Source organism: Arvicanthis niloticus, chromosome 2, assembly GCF_011762505.2.
Source record: "Arvicanthis niloticus isolate mArvNil1 chromosome 2, mArvNil1.pat.X, whole genome shotgun sequence".
Classification (NCBI taxonomy): Eukaryota; Metazoa; Chordata; class Mammalia; order Rodentia; family Muridae; genus Arvicanthis; species Arvicanthis niloticus.
Window position 1 is genome coordinate 41646218 of NC_047659.1, and position 14153 is coordinate 41660370.

The 14153-nt window shown below is 40.8% G+C and overlaps 1 protein-coding gene across 1 annotated transcript in view; it reads left to right on the forward strand.

Moving 5' to 3' along the window:
* Csrnp3 (cysteine and serine rich nuclear protein 3) overlaps positions 1 to 14153 on the forward strand; it is a 181307-nt gene that overhangs the window by 4975 nt on the left and 162179 nt on the right. Inside the window, exon 2 of the mRNA XM_034494532.2 lies at positions 8896 to 9057. The gene's annotated coding sequence lies outside the window, so the exon portion shown is untranslated. The remainder of the gene's footprint in view (positions 1 to 8895; positions 9058 to 14153) is intronic.

Below are 14153 nucleotides of genomic sequence, written 5' to 3' on the forward strand. Positions count from 1 at the left end.
ATGGAAGGAAACTAAGCCTTTGCCTGTACAAAATTATGATAGTAAAAAGCTATGTGTTTATATTGAATACAGGGTGGGTTCTATTAAAGACTGTAAAAGAGAATTGAAGTTGAGGAGGGCTTTGGGAGAATGTTAAAAATAGTAAATATGACTGTTTAGATCTCATGGGCATAACCAAACTTTAGAATTGCATGGAATTCTGCACTGAGAACTTCTCTGGCTCATAGTGGGGCTGGTGGGCTTGACTTGCTGTCACTATTTCCTTCACATTTTTAAGTTCAACAACACGGTCAGAAATATATTGTTTCTTTTCTAGCAAGTGTCTAAACAGTTGCTTGCTGCCATGTTATGCATCCACCATAAATATTTAATAAATGAAACAATTTTCTAAGCATCAAGCAGCATAAATATCTTCACAAATATCTTCCTTCCTCCCTCCCTCCCTCCCTCCCTCCCTCCCTCCCTCCCTCCCTCCCTCCCTTCTTTCCTTCCTTCCTTCCTTCTTTTTTTTCTTTTCCTTAAGCTAGCCATTAAGAGTCATCCTGTTCCAGGAAATTCTAGCTGTGATGAAGAAAACTTAGCAGGACAAAGAGATTCTCTGAAAGCTTTGTTTCTGTTCTGTTTTCTTTTCCTTAATCACAGTAATCCTTGTTTTATGCCGTCAAAATTTATTTTAGCTCATAAAGCTCAAGTTTTATACTGTTACTTACTGTGATGCCCGACCCACCTAGGGGCCCCACAGAAGCCATGTCGTTCTCAGTGTCATACAAGGAGCTGAGCTTAGAGACTCTTAGCATTTCCTGTCTTTGGAGATTATTGCACAAGTGAGGCTCTGGAGAGAGACGCCCCCTTCTTGTCTTGCCCAGTCTGGACTGTTCTCTTAGTGTACTCATTGCATCAGTCCTCTGCCTTCTGTAGTTTTCTCAAAACCATGTAAGTTGTAATTGCCAGTGGCAGGGGTTTTCCTCTGCCCCCACATCAGTGCCTACACAATGCCCAATAGGCAGTGTGTGTTGCAAATTGTGTTGCTGACTGAATGAATGATGGTCTTAGCCAGCCAGCCACCTAGCCTCCTCTAACCCCTCAGCTCCTACATTCTCGGATGGTCCTTTGCTTTCATGTACTACTTCAGGAATGCCCTCGAATGTGACAACATGCGTATCAGAAATGCTATGAATTCAGGCAAAATTTCATATTGCAGATTTTTTTTTTTTTATTGTCTAAGCTGCACTTGAGTTTTCCCGTGTTAATGAGGGATTTCATCTGCATACATTCCCCATTTCATGCCTCTCTGCTTTGTTTCATTATAATGCAGCAGTCAGCCTTCCACATTGGCTGGTCTCAGATTCAACCACAGATAGGTTGAAAACATTAGGGGGAAAATGGTGTGTGCTCCTTAAGCACGAGAGTGTAACAACTATCATCACCATGTTTTTATGGCGTGTTTGACACTATACAGAACGCAGAGGCCATCCGTCCTGAACTGTGAAAGGACACTAGTATGCTATGTGGAGTCCTGAGTATTTCCACAGACATGTTCCTCACAATACTTAGGAGTGACTTCTATTTTTTTATATAAGATAATTGAGAGCATTTTATGTTCAACTGATAAGGTATTTGCAAATCAATGTAATTAAATCATATTAATATGTAAGTATTAGTATTGATGTATAAAACAGTGTGTATTTAAGCCATCTCTTTTACATATATTGGGGTCAATGAGTCCCACTTGGTTATGCTAAAGATGTCCAGTACTGTGATTAAAGCTAAAACTGTGGGTGTGGCTTAGTGAAACAGTGCGTGCTTAGCTTCGAGGAGATCCCAAGTTTGACTCCCAGGGTTGGACAAACTAACAAACAAACAAACAAACAAACAGAAAAACAAACAACCAGAACCACACACACTGTTCAGAAACCCTTTTACTCTACCGCTGATTTTCTGCCAATTGTGCTTTGGTGAAGAATCCTAAGGCAAAATATGCAACAAGTCACAGTGCTGGGTTAGTGACAATGAAACCAAGGATAGGTGTTTTCACACTGAGACCCAGTGTGTCATTTACTGAATCTTAATATACCTCAAGGTAAAGGTGAGTGGGTAATCCAGGGGAGTGGAAGCCTTTTGATAGAATTCCCACCATAACCGGCAGAAAGGATCACAGGAAGAGCAACGAAGAAAGGAGAGCAGGGCAGGAGGGACAGGAGAGGAAGGGTAGGAAGAACAGAGAGACAGAGACAGACAGACAGACAGACAGACAGACAGACAGACAGATACAGAAACAGAGACACAGAGAAAGTCAGACAGACAGACAGACAGATACAGAAACAGAGACACAGAGAAAGTCAGACAGACAGACAGGCAGGCAGGCAAGCAGACAGAGACACAGAGAAAGACAGAGAGGCAGAAAGACAGAGAGAGACACACACAGACAGAGATACGCAGAGAGACAGAGAGACAAAGAGAGAGAGAGAGACCAGAAAGACAGAGTGACTGAGACAGAGACACAGACACAGAGAAAGACAGAGAGACACAGAGAGATAGAAAGACAGAGACAGAGAGACAGAGAGAATGAATGAGAATGTGTATCAGGACTCTGTCTTGGAAAAGAAAGGGAAGGAAAAAGGAAAAGTAAACCGAAGGAATGGAGAATCTGTGAGAAAGAAAAGGAAACCAATTTTAAGCAGTAAAGTACCACTGAGAGAGCAAGGAAAATCATAATGCATGGTTTCAAATGTGCAGATGTCTGAGTTTAGATTCTGGCTCTATGATCTGCCTCTGTGACCTTGGCCTTGATATTAATAATAACAGTGGCTAAATGAATTTGTTAGGCTGCTAGTTTTCAATTGTGTAAGAAATTATCACAAGCATAACACTGTAAGCCACTCACATATGTTAGCTTAGAACATCCCTGGGATTCGGAAAGCATGGCTGTGTTCATTGCTCAAAATCCTACAGGCTGGAATCAAAGTGTGAGATCAGCAGAGCTCTTGTCAGCCTGGGGTGGTGGCACATCTCATTTCGGGCTCCTCTTGTTAATGGTAGACTTCAGCTCCTCGGATTGACACTGGATTGTGCTCCTAGAAGCTGTGTGAACTCCATGCCATGTACTTCTTCTAGTTCCAAACAAAGAATCTTTTGAACACCCATCTCATCCTTCAAATATAACCTTTAGGGTAGTTTATTTCTCAACCTGGGAGACCCCCTTTGGGGGTTTAAATGACCCTTTTTCAGGGACTACCTGAGACCATTGGAAAACACAGATATTTACATTACAATTCATAAAGTAGCAAAATGACACTTATAAAGTATCCATGAAAATGATTTTATGGTTGGGGGTCACCACAACATGAGGGACTGTGTTAAAGGCTCACAGCACTAGGAAGGTTGAGAACTACTGCTCTATGCCCAGTTTGAAAGGCTCCTGTGACTAGGTCCTATGCTCACCCATCAGGTCACTGATTCACATGCAAATCCTTTTTGTCACATTCCATATGCCTACGAGTGTGATCTCCAGAGTGGCTTCTCATAATTTCATACCTGTGGGCTTAAAGAAGCATGAATACTAGGACCAAAGAATGCCAAGACTATTCTAACATCCTGTTGGTCACTTGACGGAAACACTGGAATTACAGAAATAGGCAATGTATGTATGTTAATGCTAAGTATTAATTTGACTAGCTGAGCAGGCTGTATTATTGGCAAAGGTATGGTAAAAACATATCCTAGCGCCCCATCAAAGAAGCACAAATTGGCAGGGCCTCTCTGGCAGCCAAACAAGCAAAATGTTTGGAAATGTCGATGCTTCCACCTCTAGGAATTCATCCTAAAGTTGTGTTCAACAATATAAAGATATGGTTAAAATGTTACTGTGATTTACATGTGTTTCCTCTGAATATGTTTCTTTGAAACATATGCTCCTTAGAAGTTTTGTTAAATATTTATAATACAATTAGTCAGTGAAATACTATGTAGCACGAAATACTAAACAAAAATTAAAGACCTAGTTGTGGAAGGAGATGTTTTTGTGACACAGTTGATGAGGTTATAGCCTATAAAATCGTGTGTGCCATGGTAGTCCATTTATGGCCTTTTCTGGTATGTGGGATAGACCTTTGGTAAAATCTGATGACTTAATGTAAAAACATACCCTGACAATTTCCCACTGTTGTCAAAATAGGTGAGAGACTTCTTTGAGAGTGTGAGGTGGACTTTTTGCAGAATGGTCACTGAAATAGGGGCAGACCCACACAAGGCTTTGCCCACTGACAAGAAGGAGGGTGGCCTTAATGGAGATTGCCATCTTTGACTTGACAGCTTCTTTGCCGTGGTCATTCATGTGATGGCCCAAAGGCCAGCAGTGCAGCTTTCTCCCTCAGCCCTAATTTATCAGCCTGCTTTGTATCAATAATCTGGTTCAGTTTCAGTCTCAACAGATATTCTGTTTTTGAAAAAAAATTAAATGTATAAAGAAGTCAGTTTTTTACAGTTCTGGAAGTGGGTGAGCCGTAATCAAAGGGTTGTGTCTAATGAGGGACTTCTTGATGACTTGTGACCTGGTAGAGGGAAGACAGCTACATAGCTCAGCTGGTAAAGGCTCTGGCCACCAAACATGATGACCTGAGTTTGATATCAGAACACACATGGTGAAAGAGAACCAACTCCTGCAGGTTACCCTCATTTCTTTATATACATGCTATGGCCAGTGTGCATAACACACACACACACACACACACACACACACACACACACACACACACACACACACCACACAGTAAACAAACAAATGTTAAAAGAGAAACCATTGGTGGAAGTAAGAAAGCACGGTAGCCTAGGAGGAAGTGTTCAGGAGAGACGGGGTCAAGCTGTTAAGACTTTCGCTGTGTCTTTTTTTCTTTAGCTCTGGGATGCATCTTGGAATAGATAATACCCATGAATGGCAGGGAGACGTAGAAATGATGAGCCTTTGGAACACCAGGATGAATAGTGTAATGCTATAAACGAGCTACTCATTAGTTCTGTGTTACAGGTGAGAAACTCAAGAAAATTAAGCCCCCACGAAAACTGTGAGGGGAAAACTGTGTTTGAAGTAATGGGCTTTTTTTTTTTTTTTTTTTTGTCTTCATCAAACTGATAACTTCTGGTGAGTCTTGGAACTACCTAGTGAAAAAAGTTTCTCTTTAAGATTGTTTACCTATTGGCCTGAGGTAGAGTCCATCGTAATGTACACTGCATTCCCTCCAGGAATCTTTTCCTCTAAAGATTTTATTTTTCAGTTGTAACTTCTCAGATCTTAACAGTCCAATCCCAGAGCTGCACTTTTAATTGGGGGATCCGGGTGTCACCAGATATGTGGGTAAAACGTGTCCTTCCCAGCTGCCGTCTATCTGGCTCTCTGTCACCTTTGGAGCTAGCCACTTGTCTCAGCACCTACAACCAGACCCTAGTTTCTTCTGCCTCTTGTTCTTCTATGACTACATCCACAATTAAAAAAAAAAAAAAAATGCCAAGACCTTTAAGCTCCCCAATTGTTCTTTATCCCATTTAAAGATGTCCCTGTCTTCAGAATCACTCATCCATGGTTGACCTACCCTGACTCATGTCCCCAAGAATTAGTCAATCTACCTTCATTTTTATCCTTCATCTCTCTCTAGGTCCACTGACTTATCTCTTTGTTCTTTTTTGCTCATTTATCTATTCATTTTACAACCTTATGGAAGCTTCCCCTCTCTCCCCAGTGCCCTCTCACACAGCACCCCCTATACCTCTTCCCCTTCTCTGCTAAGAAGAGGCAGGCCCCCTCACTGGGTACCAACCCACCTTGGCACATCAAGTCTTCTGTTATCTTGTAGTGGTGGCAGTGACACCCAGGGCCTTGTGCAACATTCTTCATAGTTCTTCCCCCAGAATGGCAAGTTAGAGTTGGCCTTTTTATTCTTTAAGCGATCTTCCCTGGGTCAGTAGCTAAAACATTTATTTCTCATTTAAATCATTGTGAATCTAGCATATAAATTAATGACTTACAATTTTCTACTCTTAACTCCAGTAATCTGCTTCTCTTTTTGAGTCTCTGGGCACATATATAATTACTGTATTGTCATTTTAAGTATTTGAATCCAAACTGTGACTATTCTACATCTTATTTCATTTAGACTACTGAAGCAAAATATCATGGACTGGGTGGATTATTAACAACAGGAAATATATTTCTCATTATTCTGGGGATGAAAGCCCAGGATCAAGATCCCATCATATGTTATATCTGAGGGACTTTCTTCCTAGACTTTGTTCACTATAACCCCATAGCAGAATGGGAGGGAATTTGGGCCGAGTTAGTGGATTCTTAGTAGGACACTGCTTATTAGCCTTCATGATGTAATTATTCCCACAAATCTACACCTCTTGACACTATCACCTTGGGTTAAGTTAGGATGATAACATGTTTAACATTGTATCAATGTAAGAACAAAAGCGTTTCAACCATGCACCTCTGATTATAGAACGAATTGTAACTATTTTTATATTAGGAGTAATACAATATTTTTAGTAGGTAGATTTCAAAAACTTAGTAGGCCTTATAGATTTTGCAGGTAGAAAAGATAGGAACCCTGAGTTAGGACTCAGACATATCTGATTGATAGCAGCTGCACAACAAAGGCAATCGTTCGAGGAAATATCAATCTTAGCCATCTACATTTCTGAGTTTGTTAACTGTCCCTTCCTGATGAGGTCTCAAAAATTCTGTGTCATCAGGCAATTTCAGATACTGCCTGGGATTTTTGCTTAGCTGTAGAGAAGAAACACTCCTTGAAAACATTCATAGTAACTGCTCGGAGGATGCCCCCTCCCCCCTATTACTGCAGTCTCCTGAGTGGGGATAGTATCCTAATCTCTCCCACAGCCTCATTCCTCCTGTAGGGTTCTTCTTCCATTGCTGTGAAAGTAATTATAACATGGTGATTTCAGTGATGTAGCCAGAGTGCAAAAAATGGGACCAAGTTGGTGAAAACAGAGGACAGTGAAAAATCTTCTTTTTCTCCCTTTTTTTTTTTTTTTTTTTTTTTGCTGTCCTTTCTCCCATTCTCTCTTCATCCCTCCCCTTTCCCACTCAATTATCCAACTATACACTCCAGGCTTTCTCTAATTTATACAAAAAACCAAGGTGCATTGAGTTCATTGAAGGCCTTCTCTCTCAGTTCTTGGGGATGATGAGGTGAGAGAGTCTTCTGAAGGCCATAGACATGTGCTAGCCTGGGGCTTGGGGAACCGGAGAATACAGATAATGTTCCAAGAAATGGTGGTCACCAACATTAAAGGAGGATGATTCTGATCAATGATGACAGAAAGACATGCGTTAAACCCCCAAAGGAGACCTTTTAAAGATAAGTCAGACTTCCTCCATACCAGAAGCCATGTCTTGAGTTGCTATGTTGAGGTTTGACTTAAAACAACAACCCCTCTTTTGTAGCTCATGCTACTTTGTGATATTGGTTCACTCAACAGTGCATGGCTGGTTAAGGGCATGTATGTATGAACTGTGTTGATGGGGAAGACAAGGCTTTAGTGCCCCAGTCAGTTAGCCATCCAAGCCACTGATGCTGGCCATTCTCTTCTGTGTTGTTGACTCAGTACAATTTGCACTTCAAATTGCAAGGCAATTTGAAAATTGCTTCTTTAGCTTTACAAAGAAAATCAATAGGTGCTAAGCAGATATGGAGTATGAAGTCGACCACAGTAAAGGACCATTTCTGGTTATGGTAAACAAGGCACTGGTTGGGTTAGAGTAGGCTAAACTGTGAAAGAATTTAGCCAAACTGACCTAGCCCCAAGTAGGCATCTCTCTTGTAGACCAGAGACTGTGGTCTCTCATCTATTGTATCACAGTACCCACCATCTACCGTCTACCTGATTGAGAGGCCGTGTATTATTGTAGTCACGTATCATTCCTCCTTAGAAAGGGCATATTTCTTGGTAGTGTTGTTATAAACAGCACATGAGAGAGACAACGAGGGGGCTGTACGATTTTATCACAGCCAACCCTAGTCCCTCCTGAAGGTCTGCCACTGTCATTATTTTCGTTTATGACCCCTGATTACTTACAGCTTCTCTATAGATGCAGAAAAATTTGTTACTCTCGGTGGCTTAATGATTTCTCCAACTTGACATTAACATTTTTTTTTTTAATTGTGAATCCACTTGCACCTGAATGGTTCTTCCTGTCTATGCTGCCACAAAGAGTGAAGAAGTTTAAATTAATGTTTTATCCAGCAAAAAGATTTAGGTACTGTGTAGTCTATCATGTGTAAAATCTATTCAGCTATCCTTGGCTCAGGCCTTGAGTATTCCCCGTGGCTCTGCTGAATTGACTGAAAACATGATAAGGCATCTAAATTCTGCAGGTATTGCCATTCCTAGCATCCAATTTGATTTTTGATGGACAGAGAGCCCCAGGAAAGTAGATGCCTTTGTACCTAAGTAAAAAGAAATCCCCAGCAAGACAGACATACCCTCATCAGTATGCTCCCAGTATGACAGCCATGCAAGCGAGTGATCCATTTTGTTCTGAACTCTGGCTCTGTCAATGACAGTACACGGTTTACTAGAACAAATCAAATAAATGTATTTGACTTGTGTTTTGGCATTCAGAAACAGGAAGATGTATTTCCTAATGCAGCCTTCTTATTCTACACTCACAATTTGAATTCTTTCTTACACATATTATTGCCAGAAAGAGAACAAAAAAATATGAGCGAATCAGGGTGTAATTGTTTGCAATGGTTTCCAGCATCATAGGAAGTGCAGTCTGTGCGGTTCAAAGCACTAGACCCTAAGATGACTCCAAGTCCTTGACTGCAGTCAGCGGGCACAGATTTCAATGCTCGGCTCCCGTTCCTTCTGCAGGTCCATGTGACAGCTATGAGTGGAATTTTAAAGGGGACGTTGGAAGAAGCTGACAGCACCTCACTCTGCTCTTCTGTGCAGGAATCAGATGATGACGTTTTTAGCTGTTACAGTGCTGAGAGTCTTGATAGTGTCAGTCTGTCCACACCTGATCATTTACCCGTGAGTATCTGCAGCTATATTTCATGTTTTCCTCTCAACTATATCTGGACGACCGATTCTTGGGGGTTTCAGCTTAATTCACTGCCTTATAGCTGCTTCCAGGTTCTTCATTATACAAATGCATTTTTAAAATACCATTTTGTTTAATTAGTTGTCATGGTGTGCTCACATCTCTAATGCAATGGGTCTGGATGAGGCAGAATTTAGTCTCATCAGAGGTAAGCAGATAGCAACTGAAAATCATTTCACCGTCAGCTTTCTCTTGGTTTGACAAGTGAGCCATTTATAGCATCTAGTACTGTAATCAACGTCAATGGGTTGGGAAGTATTTGCTAAGTGCAATGTACTCACCTGGAGTAGTGTCTTTTTCTAGCTTTGAGAATCAAACCTAGAGTCTTGCAGATGCTAGGCATATATTTTGCCTCTGGGGCACATTTTCAGGATGTCAGGACAGTGGGTAGGGTCGGGGGGTGGGAGAAGAGAAAAGGCCAGTTAGATGGTTCAGTAGTTAAAGTAAAGGATCATACCACCAAAGCTGATGACCTCAGTCAGATCCCCGGGACCCACTGATGGAAGGAGAAAAACAGTGCCTGGTATTTGTTCTCTGATCTTTATATACATGCCCCCACACATGTGCATACACATACCAATAAATAAAAAAAAATAGTAAGAAAAATGTAGTAATAAAGCATAATAATAGGGTAAAATGTGATAATATAGTAATAATAGATGTTTTAAAAATATGGTGCTGCAAAATCAAGACTCTGAAGTTCTGAAATTCTGTAGGCGAAGGCAAAGCTCAGATGTAAGCCTACATTCATGTTCTAGAGTAAAGATGGCCTCCACATATCAACTTCTTCTAAGGAGGTTAAGGGGAACAAGAACATAGAGCATAGTAGGATACGTTTGTATTCACTATCCCACCTATTTTCTAGTTACATTCATTGTAAAAAGGTGCACATAAGTGAAGTTTTGATATAGGGAATTTTTTTTTTTATAATTCTACCCATTTAAACCTAACCATTAATGAGGGCAAGACTTGAAAACACATTACTATTATTATTATTACTATTACTTTGTTTTGTTTTTTGTGACATCGGTGCTTGAACCCAGAGCCCTGTAGCTGCATTCTCACCGAGCCACATCCCAACCCTCATAATCATTTCTTTAAAATTTTTGTTACATTTACTTATTTGTAGGGTGGTGGTGGTGGTGGTGGTGTGTGTGGGTGTGTGTGTGTGTGTGTGTGTGTGTACAGCACATGTGTAGAGGTCAAAGGACAACGTGCAAGATCTTTCTTTTCATTATAAGAGCTGCAGGGATTGAACTTGGGTCATCAGACTTGGTGGCAAGAACCTTTACCTGCAGACCCCCATAATTATTTCTTAAAAGTGTTAATAGACTATGTCGAGTCAGTGGAGCTCTGTAACTTCACATAGGCTTTACAGGATTGCTCGCTGGCTTTCTTCTGCTATGATAAAAAAAGCCATAACCCAAAGCAACTTGGGGAGGAAAATGTTTCTTTCAGCTGAAGGGTCTATTCCATCATGAAGGTAAGTCAGGGCAGGGACTCAAGGCAGGAACCTCAAAGCAGGAACAGAAGCAGAGGCCATCGAGGGATGCTGCTGATTGGCTTGTTCTGCATGGTGCATGGCTAACTTAGCCTCCTTTTTTTTTTTAACACAACATAAGACCACCTGCTTAGGGGTGGCACTGTACACAATGCGTTGGACCCTTCTGTATCAATCACCAAACAAGGAGCTGTCGCTACCGGTTTCCTACAGGCAGCCTGATGGCAGTATTTTCTCAGTTGAGGTTCTTTCTTCACATCTGACTAACTTGTATCCAGTTGACAGAAAAGCCAATGAGAAGTGGCAGTGAGGCAAATGTCATTTAAAGCTTACGTTTTGTGCTGAATACTTTGTCTTTTAATGATGTCAAGGTAAAAATTATTCAAACAAAATTATATAATGTTACTTTCTGCCTTCCCTATTTTTAATTGTTAGGGAATTTTGTACTTAGGGATTTTAAACTCACTGAAACATCCTCAACATCCCTACTAATGTTATACACATATCTCTGCAAACTCGAAAATTCAATTTTTGTGCCTTACCTCTTGCTCAAGATTTAAGAATTGTATTCTGTACTTGGGCAAAATCCATCCTTATTAAAAGAGTCAAGAATTGAAAACATCAGATTTTTGTAAGGAGGTTTAGACTTTGTATGGTTTAATTTCTTGATTAATGCAGAACTTTTTAAATGAACTTGTAACAAGTTTAAAAAGCGAGTAGAAGGTTCAAGAACTCTTGTGCAGATAGCCACAGTTTGGAAGTAAGACTGTTTAGTGACACAGAAATAACTTCCAGGCAAAGCATTCTGGGAGAATATGCTTTGAGGTCTGTTTGCTGCCTTTTCAAACCCTCTAAGCTGTTGCATACTTGAGAAAGGTGAGGACATTGACTTTATATCTTGATATGACCCTTGATGCCTAGAAGGGCATAGAACATATGATGATGTAAAGTTTCTATACTGAACAGATTGATTCTGATAGTTTTCCATTTCTTTCTGATGTAGTACCAGAGTTTGTTCTAGGCCTTTGTACACACTTGGCAAGCGCTCCACCACTGAGTTACATACTCCCTGCCACAATTCAAAATTCTCAAGTGCTAATGAGTCAAAATACATGGTATGGAAGGCTCAGAGAAAGTAATATAGTTTTTTCCCTTAAAAAGAAAAGCGTCTACAGGATGCTCACATCATTAAAAAAAAAAAAAAAAAAAAAAAAAAAAGCAGTGGTCCACATTTAAAGACAGGACGGTGGAGAACACTGTAACAGTACCCCCTCGCTCTCTGTGCTTAGAGAGTCTCCTTTTCAAGTTGGGTCTAGTAGAGCTCTAGCAGAGAAGTAGCCACTCCTGAAGGGCACCAGCATTTAAGATGTAGTTTCCCTGAGGTAGCTCCATCTCACAGTGCAGAACACTGTTCTAGTGGTACAGAAGAGCAATGGCCACACCTCTGTGATTTTTTTTTATACATACTCCATTTTTTTCAACATCCTTTCTATCTTGTGTATCTCCTAAAGTTGCAAACTGGTTCTGTCCTGGAAAAAAATCAATCTCAAGACTTCTCTATGCAAGATTTCAATTGATTTCTGCGCCTTACACATTTACAAAGTACCTACCTGCGACTTTCATTTAAGCATCAGTGCATCTTACAGATGTGGTTTAAGAAGCCTTCCGGATGAACATATTGCTCTGGCACTTTAGCGAAGGTTAGAGCGAGTGCAGGTACAGCAGTTGATCTGGATGTTTGAACAGTTTCTGGGAAGAATAAAAGTAGCAGTGCGGAGAGACTCTTAAAAATATTTTAATATTTGATCCCAAGTACGTTGTTACCTCTCCATCCCCTGAGCCGGTAGAGGACACTCCTACCCATTGTAGTCAAAGAAATCTTAGGTGGTAAACATTTCCGAGTTTTTAAAATTTTCTTTTGGGGTTTTGGTGAGTTTTGTTTTGTGTTTTGTTTTGTCCCCATCGTCAACACAGTTGATGGGCTTGTCATGGTGACAACGTTTCTAGGGTTGAAGAAACGTTTCTAGGGTTGAAGAAAAATGTTTACAGATTCTCCTTTGTAAATGAATGTTGCTATTTATCATTTGGTAACTTGCAGTGACCAAGAACTGTGAGTACAGCCACACCAGAAGGAGGATGAAGAAGAGCAGGCAGAGGCGATCTGCCGAGTACTTTCTGTCGATGTCGGCCACTCTCAGTCCGCTCTCAAACACAAAACCTTATTAATTCCAAAGCTGGGTTAGGAGAAGAAAATGTATACATTCACGTTCCTTTCCTTCAGAGATGCTTGGTGCAGGCTAAAACCAAAGATAACAGTAGTTGCTGAATCTCATCTTTAACTCAAAGAACATTAGCAGTGATTTTCAGAGCAGCTGGTTAGACTCTCATTGTAAAGTTATGGAGGCCAAGACCACGGAGGGCGTCTTGAGATGCACGAAAATGTGAGCTGTGGTAGAAAGAGTACTTTACCGTCTACCCATGGTGGAAAGGCAGCACCCCGCCTTTCCTCCCAACCCTACAGACCCCGATGGTTTACTTCCATGACTGATCAGTACAGAGACCCAACTCATCAAGTCAGTGACATGGCTGCCTCTTTTCTGGCAACTTCTCTTAGATGTAGAATGAATTAGACTTTTGGCAAAAGTAAGTGAGTCAAAAAAAAAAAAAAAGTGTACCGCAGGGCAAGAATTCAAGCTGAGTGAGAAATGACAGTTCGCTTCCCCTTTCTGCCTGGAAGCAACGGGGCAGGCTTTCCTCGTGTGTCACTGACATTGATGGAAATGTCGAAAAGCAAACATGTTTTCCATTTACATGAAAGAAATTGGTTTGTGCTCGTGACATGATGCTACTTGTGATAATGGTAGGAATGTTGCCATGAGAAGTCGGGGAGCTGAAGTACGCAGAGGGAATCTTGAACGGTAGCTGGCAAACCCAGGGTTATGTCTTCGCCCCCACAGGTGATCGTCACACACTTCATTTTTGTGTCAACGGAAGTTGGGCATGTTGAGCTCCTGAAAATAGACAATATCTGTCTGTCTCTCCAGCCCTAGGGCACAGGACTTCAGAAGCCTGCTCCCCTCGGATTTCAGTTGGGCTCACTTAGACCTAACTTCCGGTTAAACGGAGTAATTATATTCTTGTGATGAAGAGGTACAAAATCTGCTTTTATATTTGTTTCTCCATTCTAAACCTTGACAAATCATTGAAATCTGGCATCGAATTTAAAAGCATAGCCAGGACAAGTTTCAAATAGAATTTGTCGTGTCTCTGATAAGGAATGTAGAACGTTGAAGCTGTGGTATTAATTCTGTTAGCTGTTGTGAAAAAGTAAACTGTTAGGGCCATCCTGAGGTGTGGCTGGTACCGTCTCTCACCTGAACTGAAGGATAAGGCTTTCTTAGCATGAGATCTTAGATATATAGTAGAAAAAAAATTTCCCAACTTCCTCCATCTATTATTTACTCGGATGTTTGTAGGGGGATTGATTTTGTAACTATTTCATTCAGAGAAGAATTAAAGTCGTTA